This window comes from Heterocephalus glaber, unplaced genomic scaffold (genome assembly GCF_053883595.1).
Source record: "Heterocephalus glaber isolate CG9 unplaced genomic scaffold, H.glaber_assembly_v1.0 deba00001600, whole genome shotgun sequence".
Lineage (NCBI taxonomy): Eukaryota > Metazoa > Chordata > Mammalia > Rodentia > Bathyergidae > Heterocephalus > Heterocephalus glaber.
Window position 1 is genome coordinate 40,070,503 of NW_028258372.1, and position 12,534 is coordinate 40,083,036.

Consider the following 12,534-nt stretch of genomic DNA (forward strand, 5'->3'; position numbering starts at 1 on the left):
GAAGATTTTCCATGTCAATAGATTGGAATATTTAATATTATTAGAATGGCAATATTATTTAAATTGCCCTACAGATTTAATGTAATTCATGTGAAAATTCTAATTGCTTTTTGTGTAAAAATTGTTGTTGTGATTCTGGAGTAGACATGGAAATATTAGGGACCCAAGATAGCTGAAAGAATTCTTTAAAAAAATAAACTTGGAGAACTCACACTTTACAATTTAAAATTTGCTACAAAACTAAAGTAATTAAGACAGTGTGGCCCTGCCCTGAGGCTAGATATATAGGGTTAGGAAGTGATTTCTGATAAGGAGTTTATTTTGAGGCTTAAATACAATGTGCTGGAATTTGATATAATAAGGAATGCACAACTCTGTAAATATCCGAAAATCTATGAATTGTATGCTTCAAAGAGTGCTATTTGAATTAAAGCTCAATAAAAGTCTTTCCTTTATAAGAAAGGAGAGAGACAATGCCCCCTCCAAAGGAAGTAAGGAAGGAAAGCTGAACTTTCTAGATGAATATCCGACAACATATATTTCAGATAAAGACACTGCCAGGGACAAAGACAATCATCGCATAATAATAAAGATGTGAATTTATTTATCAAGAAGACATATTAATCTTAAATATTTACACATATTATAGCAGAGAATACATGAAAAAGATACTAATAGAGATAAAAGTTAAAATGACACTGGGGGGTTTTTTTAGCACCTGATCCTCAGTGATTCATATAAAAAGGAAACAGATGTAGCCTGCCAAGCACAAGGTCCTGAGTTTGATCACTGGCACCACAAAAAAACCAAAAAACCAAAAAAACAGAAACAGAAAATAGATAATCCTATAGAAGATGTACCCTATGCTATCAGCCAATTTGACCTAATTAACATATTTAGAGGGCGAGGGATTTAGCTCAGTGGTTCCACCACCTGCCTTGCAAGCGCAAGGACCAGAGTTCGATCCTGGGAACAACAACAACAAAAAAATTAGCATATTTATAACACTCTACACAATAAGAGAATTTTAGAGTAAAGAATCTTGCTTTGCCCAAGGAGAGGTCTAGCCTTTGGACTCAGGCTCTGGGAGGTCATCTGTGTCATACCTAATAGGAAAGTCTTTGTTTAGGGCATGAACTGGTCACATCAGATCTTAGGGTGGGGCTTGCTGCACTTAATAGTCTTAGGGTTGAGGTTGTAGGTTACTCGGTATCAGTCCACCTGGACACTGAATTCAACCATGTGGACAACCAATCAGTCATGCCAGTGTAATGAGGTCCCAATAAAATCTCTGACAAAGGAGCTCTGGGGAGCTATGTGAATGGCAATACTTCCTGTGTATTTTCACACAGCAGTGTCCAGAAAATAATGAGTGCTGATGCCATAGGGAGGGGAAAATAGGAGCTCTGTGTTCAGTACTTCTCTTGGATTCTGACCAACATGCTTCTGTGGCTGACAGAGTCTGTGTTCTCCTCATAATAAACCATAGTTGTGAGTGCAACATTTTGAGTGAGTTTCATGAGTTCTTCTACCAAATTATCGAAACTAGGGCTGGTTGGGCCAGGGATTTAGCTCAGTGGAACCGTGCCTGCCTTGCAAGCACAAGATCCTAAGTTTGATCCCTGGTACAAAAAAAAAGAAACCTAAGGCTGGTTTATCAATACCATAGATTTATAGTGATGTCAGAGATGAGAGTAGTCTTGGTAACTGTGAGTCTTACAGGAATATTCATTGTGTGCACATGGAGCCATGTGATATAATCCTATTTGGGGCCATAAGACAAGTCTCAATGAAATTAAAAGAAATAAAATCATATAGGCTGGGGGTGTAGCTCAGTGGTAGAGAACTGTCCTACCATGTGTGAGGCCCTGGCTTTAACCTCCACCACTGAGAAAGAAAAAGAAAAGAAGGAAGGAAGAAAGGAGGGATCAAGGGAAGGAAGATCATATAAGTATGTTCTTTTGTCTCAGTGGTGTCCTTCGAGTTTAGCTAACTATTGGCTTTTGCCTCTGTCCCAGGACTCAACCACCTCCATTTACTTGGAATAGAAGGTTGCATATTTGGTCCAGTATCCAGGATGTAGATTTCAAAGAATGAGCCACAGTATTGTTAATGGCCCCAGGCAATCCAGATATTGACCTACCAAGGGAACCAATTAATAGCCAGGGTTATGTCATGTTGCCTATAGCAATAAAATCAGCATCAGTTATTACATCAAATAAAAACTGAGCATTGACAAACCATAAAGATCAATAATGTACCACCTTTACTCATAGAAAAGATCAACAATTATATTATGAACACTAAAGTAAACTAAATATTGACGTACTATTGACTAACAGTAAATATCTACTAAATGAAACAACTTTACCTCTACTAACAATAGAAGAGTATTAAATAGTGATAGTATTTATCTTTTCTCTTCTTTTTCTGTTTCTTCTTTCCTGTGACTGTACTCTATCACCATAAATTTTCTTTTACTCTTCAATAAGACCCTCTATTGCACTTTTCTCTCCTACTCACACCTCATGGCTTAATTTCTCAAATTTTGCTTTTTTCTATTCTCCAGTTCCCAACCTTTCTACCTTTACTAGTGTAACTACTAAACTTCATGAATCACTAAATAGCTAGTTATCTTTAAACTACTGCTAGGATTAAGCAATAGGGAACTAGGCTCTGTCTGCCCACTCTAACAGTGCTAGCAGAGACATGCTCTGCAGTAGACATACATTTTTCTTCTCTTCCTTTTTTTTCTGTTGTTTATTTTTTGTTTTTGTTTTTTCTTTTTTCTTGATTGTTCTTGTTTTTATATGAGTATGAACAGTGTTTCTATGTTTTTTATTGTTATTGTTCTGTTCTGGGTTTTGTTTGTTTGTTTGGTTGCTTTTTTGAGGCAGGGTCTCCCATTGTAGTTCAGTCTGGACCCAAACTCACTATGTAGCCCAGGCGGGCCTCGAACTCACAGGGATCCACCTACCTCAGCCTCCCGAGTGCTGGGATTACAGGAGTGCACCACCATGCCTGGCTGTTCTGTTCTGTTCTTGTTTTTACTTCTTCCTTCTCTCTTTCTCTCATGTCTCCTTCAGCAGTTTCCCAAAGTTTACATAATCTTGCTTTGTCCCCCAGCCTTGCTTCTAATATCTTCCTCTTCTATTTCTCTATTTTCCCCCAACTCCTTTTAAATTGTCTCCCCTGAGAGTAAAATTGCCATATTGGGGGCATATTTATTTTTTTTGTTTTTTTGTTTTTGGTACCGGGGATCAAACTTGGGACCTTGTGCTTGCAAGGCAGGCTACAGAACCGCTGAGCTAAATCCCTGGCTGAGGGCATATTTATTGTATACAGTTTTCTGGTTTGTTTTAGATTTTGCCATACAACCAACCGCAAATCACCTATAAAGGAAAGCCCATCAGAATCACAGCAGACTTCTCAACACAAACCCTCCAGTCAAGGAGAGGTTGGGGTGAAATATTTCAAGCTCTAAAAGAAAACAACCTTCAACCAAAATTGATGTACCCCACAAACTCTTTCCAAATTGATGGAGAAATAATATATTTCCATAACAAAGAACACCTGAAGACATTCACCACCACCAAACCAGCACTCCAAAATGCTCTGAAGGACATTCTAGAAAGAAATAACAAGGACTACAACTCCATGAACCCTAACATAATGAATCTATCAGGCAAGGCAAGCAATTAAACAGAGGGATAAAAAAGTGAACCAACAACAGGAAAATAACATGACAAGGATAAGTCGATACATATTAGTTATAACCATCAATGTAAATGGTCTTTTTTTTTTTTTTTTTAATGTAAATGGTCTTACCAATCAAAAGAAACAGACTGGCAGAATGGATCAAGAAGCAAGATCCAACAATATGCTGCATAGGAGAAACAAGAAACACATTTAATTCAAAAAGAAATTCATAGACTGAAATTCAAAGGATGGAAAACAATACTCCATGTGAAAGGATCCAAGAAAAAAACAGGGGTAGCTATTCTATTTCCTGGCAAATTGGATGTCAAGCCAAGATTGACTAAGAGAGACAAAGAAAGTCACTACATCCTTGTAAAGGGAACAATCCAAGAGGAAGAGATAACAATCATAAATACATATGCACCAAATACCAGCACATGCAACTATGTAAAGCAAGTATTAATACAATTATAATGGGGGACCTCAATACTCAACTGTCACAAATAGGTAGATCATCTGGACAAAAAAATTAACAAAGAAATACCAGAACTGAACCAAATTTTTGACCAAATGGACTTAATAGATGTCTACAGAGTGTTCCGCCCTACAATATCAGAATACACATTCTTAGCTGCCCATGGGATGCACCACATACTAGCTGAACTGAAATACACCACATACTAGCTCATAGAACATATTTAAGTAAATGCAAAGGAACTGAAATTATCCCATGCAAATTATCAGACCATAGTGCAATAAAGTTGGAAATCAATGGCAAAAGAAACCACAAGAACTTCATAAACACATAGAAATTCATAACACCCTTCTGAACAACCAATGAGTCACAGAAAAAATTAAAGAAGAAATTAGACAGTGTCTACAATTAAATGATAATGCCAATACAATATACCAGAACTTATGGTTATGCAATGAAAGCAGTCCTCTGAGTGAAGTTTATAGCAATGAATTCCCATATCAGAAAAACAGGGCCAGGGATTTAGCCTCAGTGGTTCTGGTGCCTGCCTTGCAAATGCAAGGTCCTGAGTTCAATCCCTGGTACACAAAAAAAGAAAGGAAGGAAGGAAGAAAGAAAGAAAGAAAAAGAAAGAAAGGAAGGAAGGAAGGAAGGGCAATCTCAAATAAACAAACTAATATTGAAACTCAAGCTTCTAGAAATAGAAGAGCAGGTTAAGCCCACACTTATACAAGGGAGGAAATTATAAAGACCAGAGCAGAAATTAATGGAATGGACAACACTACGATAACACTACAAAGAATCAATAAATCAAAGTGTTGGTTCTTTGAAAGATTAAATAAAATCAGGAAACCCCTAGCTGATCCTATAAAGAAAAAAGGAAAGAAAGGACGCAAATTCATGGAATTAGGAATAAAGAGTGAAATCACAAGAGATCCTGCAAAAAATCCAGATCATTAATAACTACTTTGAGAACCTATATTCTAATAAGATGGAAAATACAAAAAAATGGACAGATTTCTAGATACATATGCATTGCCAAAGCTAAATCAAGAAGATATAAAAATTCTAAATAAACCAATATCAGTCAATGAAATTGAAGATGCAATTTAAAACCTACCAACAAAGAAAAGCCCAGGCCCTGACAGATTCACTGCTGAATTCTACATGACATTTAGAGAAAATCTAATGCCACTACTTCTCAAACTCTTCAAGAAACTGAAAGGGAAGCAATACTTCCACATTCACTCCTGGAAGCAACATTACCCTGATACCAAAGCCAGAGAAGGATCCAACCAAAAAGAGAACTACAGTTTCTCCCTAATGAACATAAATGCAGAAATCCTCCGTAAGATACTGGCAAAGAGAATGCAGCAAATCATCAAGAAATTTATCCACCATGACCAAGTAGGATTCATCCCGGGGATGCAGGGATGGTTCAACATATGGAAATCAATAAGTGTAATACACCATATTAGCAGAGCCAAGGACAAAAACCATATGATCATCTCAATAGATGCAGAAAAAGCATTTGACAAAGTCTAACACCCATTCATGATAAAAACCCTACAGAAAATTGCAATAGAAGCTTTATTTCAATCTGATAAAAGCCATCTATGACAAACCAACAGCCAACATCATACTAAATGGACAAAAACTGAAAGTGTTCACTGTAAATCAGAAACAAGACAAAGATGTCCACTGTCACCAGTCTTATTCAATATAGTTCTGAGGGCCAGGGATTTGGCTCAGTGGTTCCGGCACCTGCCTTGCAAGCGCAAGGTCCCGAGTTCAATCCCTGGTACAAAAAAAAAAAAAAAATCAATATAGTTCTGAAAACATTATCCAGAGCAATTAGAAAAGAAATAAAAAGGCCAGGGATTTAGCTCAGTGGTTCCGGCGCCTGACTGTCATGCTCAAGGTCCCAAGTTCAATCACTGGTACCAAAAAAAAAAAAAAAAAAAAGAAAAGAAAAGAAATAAAAGAAATAAGGATAGGAAAAGAAGAAGTTAAATTATTATTTGCAGATGCCATGATACTCTACATAGAAGACCCCAAAAATTCCACCAAAGCACTTCTAGATTTAATATCCATAGCAGTGTAGCTGGATACAAAGCCAACACTCAAAATCAATAGCCTTCCTGTAGACAAACAACAAACTCGCTGAGAGAAATTAGAGAAACAATAACTTTCACAGTAACATCCCCCAAAATGAAATACCTAGGAATCAATCTAATGAAAGAAGTGAAAGACTTTTACATTAAAAACTACAGTACTCTGAAAAATGAGATCAAAAAGGATATCTTCTTGGGTAGGAACAACCAATATAGTGCAAATGGCCATACTTCCAAAATTGTTACACAGTTTTAATGCAATACTGATCAAAATACCAATAGCATATCTCACCTAATTAGAGAAAACAAGTCTAAAATTCACTGGGAACCAGAAGAAACCTAGAATAGCAAAAACAATTCTGGGCAACAAAGGCAAGCCAGGGGACACCACAATCCCTGACTTCAAATTATACTACCAAACTACTGTGATAAAAACAGCATGGTACTGACAAAAAAAAAACAGACCTGAGGCCCAATGGAACAGATTAGAAGATGCAGAAACAACTCCAAACACACTCAGCCACCTTATCTTTGACAAAGAAGCCAAACATCTTCATTGGGAGAAAGATAAAAGGTTGAAACTTAGCCCGGTGACCCATGCCTGTAATCCCAACACTCTGGAAAGCTGAGCTAGGAGGATCTCAAGTTCAATCCTGGGTAATTTAACAATTAATAAGTCTGTTTCTCAAATTTTAAAAATAATACACAAAACCTTTTAAAATAAATAAATAAATAAGGCTGGGTTATAACTCTATGTAAAGGTCTTGGCTTCATACCAAGGATCATAAAGAGAAATAATAAAGGCTTAGGTGCTCAAGAGAGTGGTGCATTTGTCAACTTGACTCAACTCAACTTGCTCAACTGTGAGGTTACTGGGACTCTCAGGAGAGGAAACAGCAACATTTCCAATGTGTTTCATCCCAGTTAAACAGTAAAAGTTCCCAGAACCAGGTCACAATTCCAAAAACTGTAAGAGAAAATCAACAGAGCACCATGAAGCATAATATTTTATGCAGAATGCTGTGGCATGGGACAGAGGAACATTTGACATATAGGAACAAAAGTGAGGATTTTACAGAGTTTAGCTCAAGAGATCACCTTGAAGTTCAACTAGTTTTGAGAATATTTGACCAAAAATGGCTCTTGGAACAAGATATTGCTCTTGCAGTGTTGCAGCCATTGATTGGGCACTAGCAGCCACAGGATGCTAATGTATACAGGTCACCAACTGTGCGGAGTGGCCAGAAGAGAATAGGACAACGTATAGACTCTAGGCAGACAGAATTTGTGGCAATTGACCTTTGACAAGGACATTCAAATTGAATCTCTGCTTGAGGAAATAAATACTTAACCTATATGAGGCCAAAGTTATCTGAAGAAGCCATGTCTATATGAAAGCTTCTGCACGCCTATCTTGGCACAGTAGAACATAGCTGAGAGCTGAAATGTTGCATGCCCAGAGCCCAAACCATGTCTGTCTATTTTAGGCCCTTTAGAAAATAGCCATTTACTTTTAACCTTTGTATCTGGCCTAACATTCCTGTGACTATTTGGTAAACCTCTTGGAATGTATTGTTAAGCTTAGTTAATATTTGCTGTACACTCTGATGAAAAGCAGACCACCAACCTCCACCCCCATCAACCCTAAAGTTAAGAATGCTATAAGATAACATCTGAAACCTATAGAAAAGATTTCCCGCCCCGTGTGTAGCCCATCTACCTAATGTCCCCATCAATGTATTTGTTCAATGTATTAACTTTCGACCTTCTTTGTTCTTTGGCTATGTAACCTTTACAGCATGCCATTCAGGGCAACCTAAATCCATCTTCCTGGATTGGATCTTGGTCACTCATATTTGGCTCAGAATCAATTCTTTATTTCCTTTAAAACAGTTTTCAATTTGTATCACCACTTACACCATTGAGATTTTTAAGTGTTCTTTTACCTTGGTATCCCTGTCTAGGAGGACATGGCCTGTACCTGACTTGTGATCAATGTCTGAAATATAGCAGATGTTTCTCAACAGGAAATCTATATTATAGTGTGGCTACTTCTCTCCATTATTGTAAAGTAGGACTATTACAATTGGTTATCCCGATCACTCTTGTCCACTTGGAGCCAAGTTGCCAGGGTGGAAATCCATGCTCTGCTATTCTTGAGCTGCGTGACTCACCTCACAGTCTTGCTTGACCCATGACTGGAATTTTACAGTGGAAATTCTAAGCTCTCTCTCAGTAAGTCTGTATATTTGCATGACTGTCATTCAGGAAGGCCTTTAGCGTTCATTGTGTGAATATATAATATTTTCCTACCTCCATATACCAAATTGATTATATTTTATTTTGGTTTTGTCTTTTGTTTTTTTGAGACAGAGTTTTGCTGTGTAGTTCAGGCTGGCCTTGAACTCAGTATGTATCCCAGGCTGGCCTCACATTCATGGCAATCTTCTTGTCTCAGCCTCCCTACTGCTAGAATTACAGGTGTGTGCCACCATACCTGGCTCTCCAAATTCATTATAAAGTCTCTTAGCAGAGTTCTATTTTGATTAGCTTAGAGATAAATGAGCATTATATGAGTTGCATATTCCTAGAAATTAAGAACATTGAAGCTTTAGAAATTTTTTCTTTAATTATTTTAACATAAAAAAGAGGTATTCTTATAGAAACTAACTCAGAAACATTTTAAGAACTCAAGTTTACATAAATCTCTGTACTAGTTTAATAATTTTGGTTTAGGGCCGGGGATTTAGCTCAGTGGTTCTGCTGCCTGCCTCACAAGTGCAAGGACCTGAGTTTGATCCCTGGTACCAAAAATAATAATAATATTATTATTTTCCTTTAGTAAAAACAGCTATGTTGGGCTGGAGATGTAGCTCAGTATTAAAAGTTATGTTTTCTCTGAGTTATAGGCATTAAATTAAATTAATATACATGTACTTAAGTTAGTGTACATTAATCGTTTCTCAGCCTTTTGGCTAAGATCAAGTGAAGTTAGTGTACATTAAAGTACATTTTTATTCTACTTAGGAATGTTCTTGACATACACTATCGAATAAGCTAGCAATATTTCTATTTATTGTTTAAGATTACAGAAAGTATAAATTTGATTTTAACCAAATAGGATAACTTTTCTGACAAACATCAGTGATAATTACCTTGTAGTTTCCAAGATATTCAGTAATTTAAAACTTTGAGGGCTGGGGATTTAGCTCAGTGGTTCTGCCGCCTGCCTTGCAAGTGAAAGGTCCTGAGTTCGATCCCCAGTACCAAAAAAAAAAGAACATTTGGACTGATACTAAATTCAGTTAATAGATATTCATTAGATACCCAGATCATTTCCAATATAGAATACTAAAATACTAATTACTAAACAATTTTATATGTATATGGTTTTCATTTTTATATGTTACAGTGAGACTGTAACTTTGGGCCTTTTTTTTTTTTTGGTACTGGGGATCGAACTCAGGACCTTGAGCTTGCGAGGCAGGCATGGTGCCACTGAGCTAAATCCTTGGCCTGGGGTCTTTAATAATATGTTTGTTACTGCTACTCTTAGAAGTATATAAATGCTATTTTGTGGTAGTGCGTAATTACTCACTGCAGAGGAAAAAGATAACTTTTCCTCTACCCTCCTAGATTATGACTGGAGACTTGGAAATTAAACTGGTATAGGATAGATTAACAATAGAAAACAAACAGAGTTTACAAACACATACAACATGCATATGCCTAGGAGAAACTCAGTAATAAGTAACCCAAGGGGTGATTAGAACTTGGGGCTTGGAACACTATTTAACAAAGAATAATAAATCTGTAGAGAAATGACAAGATATAGGAAAGAATTTTAGGCTTTTTGGGGTGACAAACTATATATGGGTGGAAACTAAGCAATAATAAAGGTTATTTTAATTATTGTTGTGTAAATTCCTCTGCTCCACTTCCAGCTAAGAGTCTAGAGCTGCCTCTGGTGATTAAAAGTCTAACTAATAGGTGTCCTCCTTCCCAATACAGGACAAGAAGATACTTCCATCCAGTATTGGGGATTGAATGCAGGACCTTTGTATGGAGTGACATCTCCAGACCCTGTTTCCACATGATGGATTTGGCAGGTATGATTCAGGCTCTTGTGTGTGAAAAGCAGTGAATTGCGTGTACACGCCTAATGGCAAGTGGGAAGCAGCTACACTTATTGAAGATCATAGGAAATTGTCCTCAGGGCAAGTCTGTGCTGACAAAAAATAGCACAAACAGAAAAGTGGTGTCAGGGTGACCAGAAAGCAAAAGCATTGCACACTGCACAGCACACAGCAGCCCCCAGATAAATCAGGCTTTTGGAATTTATAGGATATGCACCTCAGCCCAAATGCCTCCCCTGAAGCTCTAGGTGTGATTGACAGAGTGCTGCTATGTTATTTCAGGGGCTCTCAACACTCATGCCTGTCCCAGAATTCACTCTGATATTAGTTACATGCCAGGTATGTAGGGCATATTCATAAACTCTTAGTAAGGTTTGAGTACAGTAAAGGTGACTGAAGGTTAGGCCAAGAGATTCAGTATACATGTGCTCTCGCCTGCCTAGAGCATCAGAGATTTACTGAGTTTTTCTTATGTTATTCTCTACCTCTCTCTCTTTTTTTTGTACCGGGTTCGAACTCGGTTGGGAGGCAGGCAGTGGAACCACTGAGCTAAATCCCTGGCCCTTCTGTACCTCTCTTAGAACAATGGAAAGAGAAATAGCCCTAGGGTGCTGTTTAAAATAAAATAGGTGGGGCTTGGTGTTGTGGCTCAAGGCAAGAGGATCACTGTGAGTTCAAGACTAGCCTGGCCTACATAGTGAATTCAAGGCCAGTCTGGACTACACAGAGAGACTTTGTCTCAAAAAACAAAAAATAAAGAAAAATAAAATAAAATAAAATTGGTAGAAGGAAATGATTTCCTTAGCTCCATTATTTCTAACTGTACTATCCCCCTGTCAAGGTTGAGCCTCCCCAGAAGCCCCCAGAGAGAGATTCATTTAGTCTATATAGTCTTTGGTACCATGAGTGAGTTAATTCCCCAATAAAGAACAAGACGAGAGCCAATCATCAGCAAAAGAACAGCATCAGCACAAGAGAACTAGAGCCAGAGCTCTAAAGTTCAAGAGCTGCTTGTCCGTGTTCCTTCAGCAAAAACAGATGGATACCTCTTTATTTCACAGCAGTTGTATTAATTGTTATCAGCTTACTGGAACATGGTGAGACAAAACACCTGGGTGACTTTGCATGGCCATGAGGTACATGTGTGGTTTTCTATGCTGATTCAATATTATAAAACCAAGTCCCATTGTGCACCTGCACTAAATGACAGGGTTGTGTCCTCAGTTGTCCTCAGACACCAGGGCTTTGAATCTATTAATCAGGCTTTGAGTATAATCAGAAGTGGTATCCCACACCCCCACACAGAATTTTTTTGAGTCTTGCTAAGTCACTAAGTTGCCCAAGCTGGACTTGAATTTGTGATCCTTCTGTCTCACCCTCCCACAGTGCTGAGGACAGGACAGCAGCTTTACAAATAGAAACTTATGTCTTGATATTAGGCAAATAAAAAAGAGGACAGAGAGCATTGTTTTTGGTGTCTGCTGTTTTTCAATCATCTTCAACTTAAAATATTTCTTACGTCAATATGACAGATATTTGGGTGGCATATTCTGATTTTATACACGACTTCTTTGCCGGTCTTCATTGTCAAATAATACTTTGGTTAATTAGCTGGTGCGTTTTTTTCACATTCTAAAATATCTAAAGTTGGGCCGGGGATTTAGCTCAGTGGTTCTGCCGCCTGCCTTCCAAGCACAATGACCCGAGTTTGATCCACAGTACCAAAAAAAATCTAAAATCTCTTGAATCCATTCATGACTTTATTTCCAATATAACCAATATCTACCTTGCCAAACTTATGATTATCTTTCACCTATTGAACTAGCTTTACAGTCTTCCTTACAGTTTAAACTATGTGTTAATCAACTTTCTGTTGCTGTGCCAACCTGAAATAAATGATGTAAAGTGAGAATTTATTTTGGCTCCTGTTTTCAGAGGTTTCAGTCCACGGTCCCTTGGTTGCATGTTTCTGGGCCTGTGGGGAGGTAGAGCATCATGCAGGGACGGAGTGGCAGAGCAAAGCTGCTCATCTCACAGTGACTGGGAAGGGTGAAGTGAGGACAATACATACCCTTCAAAGTGACCTAGTTTCTCCAACCGGGCTCTACTT

At 37.8% G+C, this 12,534-nt stretch overlaps 1 protein-coding gene across 2 annotated transcripts in view; it reads left to right on the top strand.

The window, feature by feature from the left end:
- Window positions 1–10,397, top strand: part of Snrpe (small nuclear ribonucleoprotein polypeptide E) — a 123,634-nt gene extending 113,237 nt beyond the window's left edge. For both annotated transcript variants that reach the window (XR_015444246.1, XR_015444245.1), the window contains one exon: window positions 10,300–10,397. The gene's annotated coding sequence lies outside the window, so the exon portion shown is untranslated. The remainder of the gene's footprint in view (window positions 1–10,299) is intronic.
- Window positions 10,398–12,534: the final 2,137 nt, after the last annotated feature.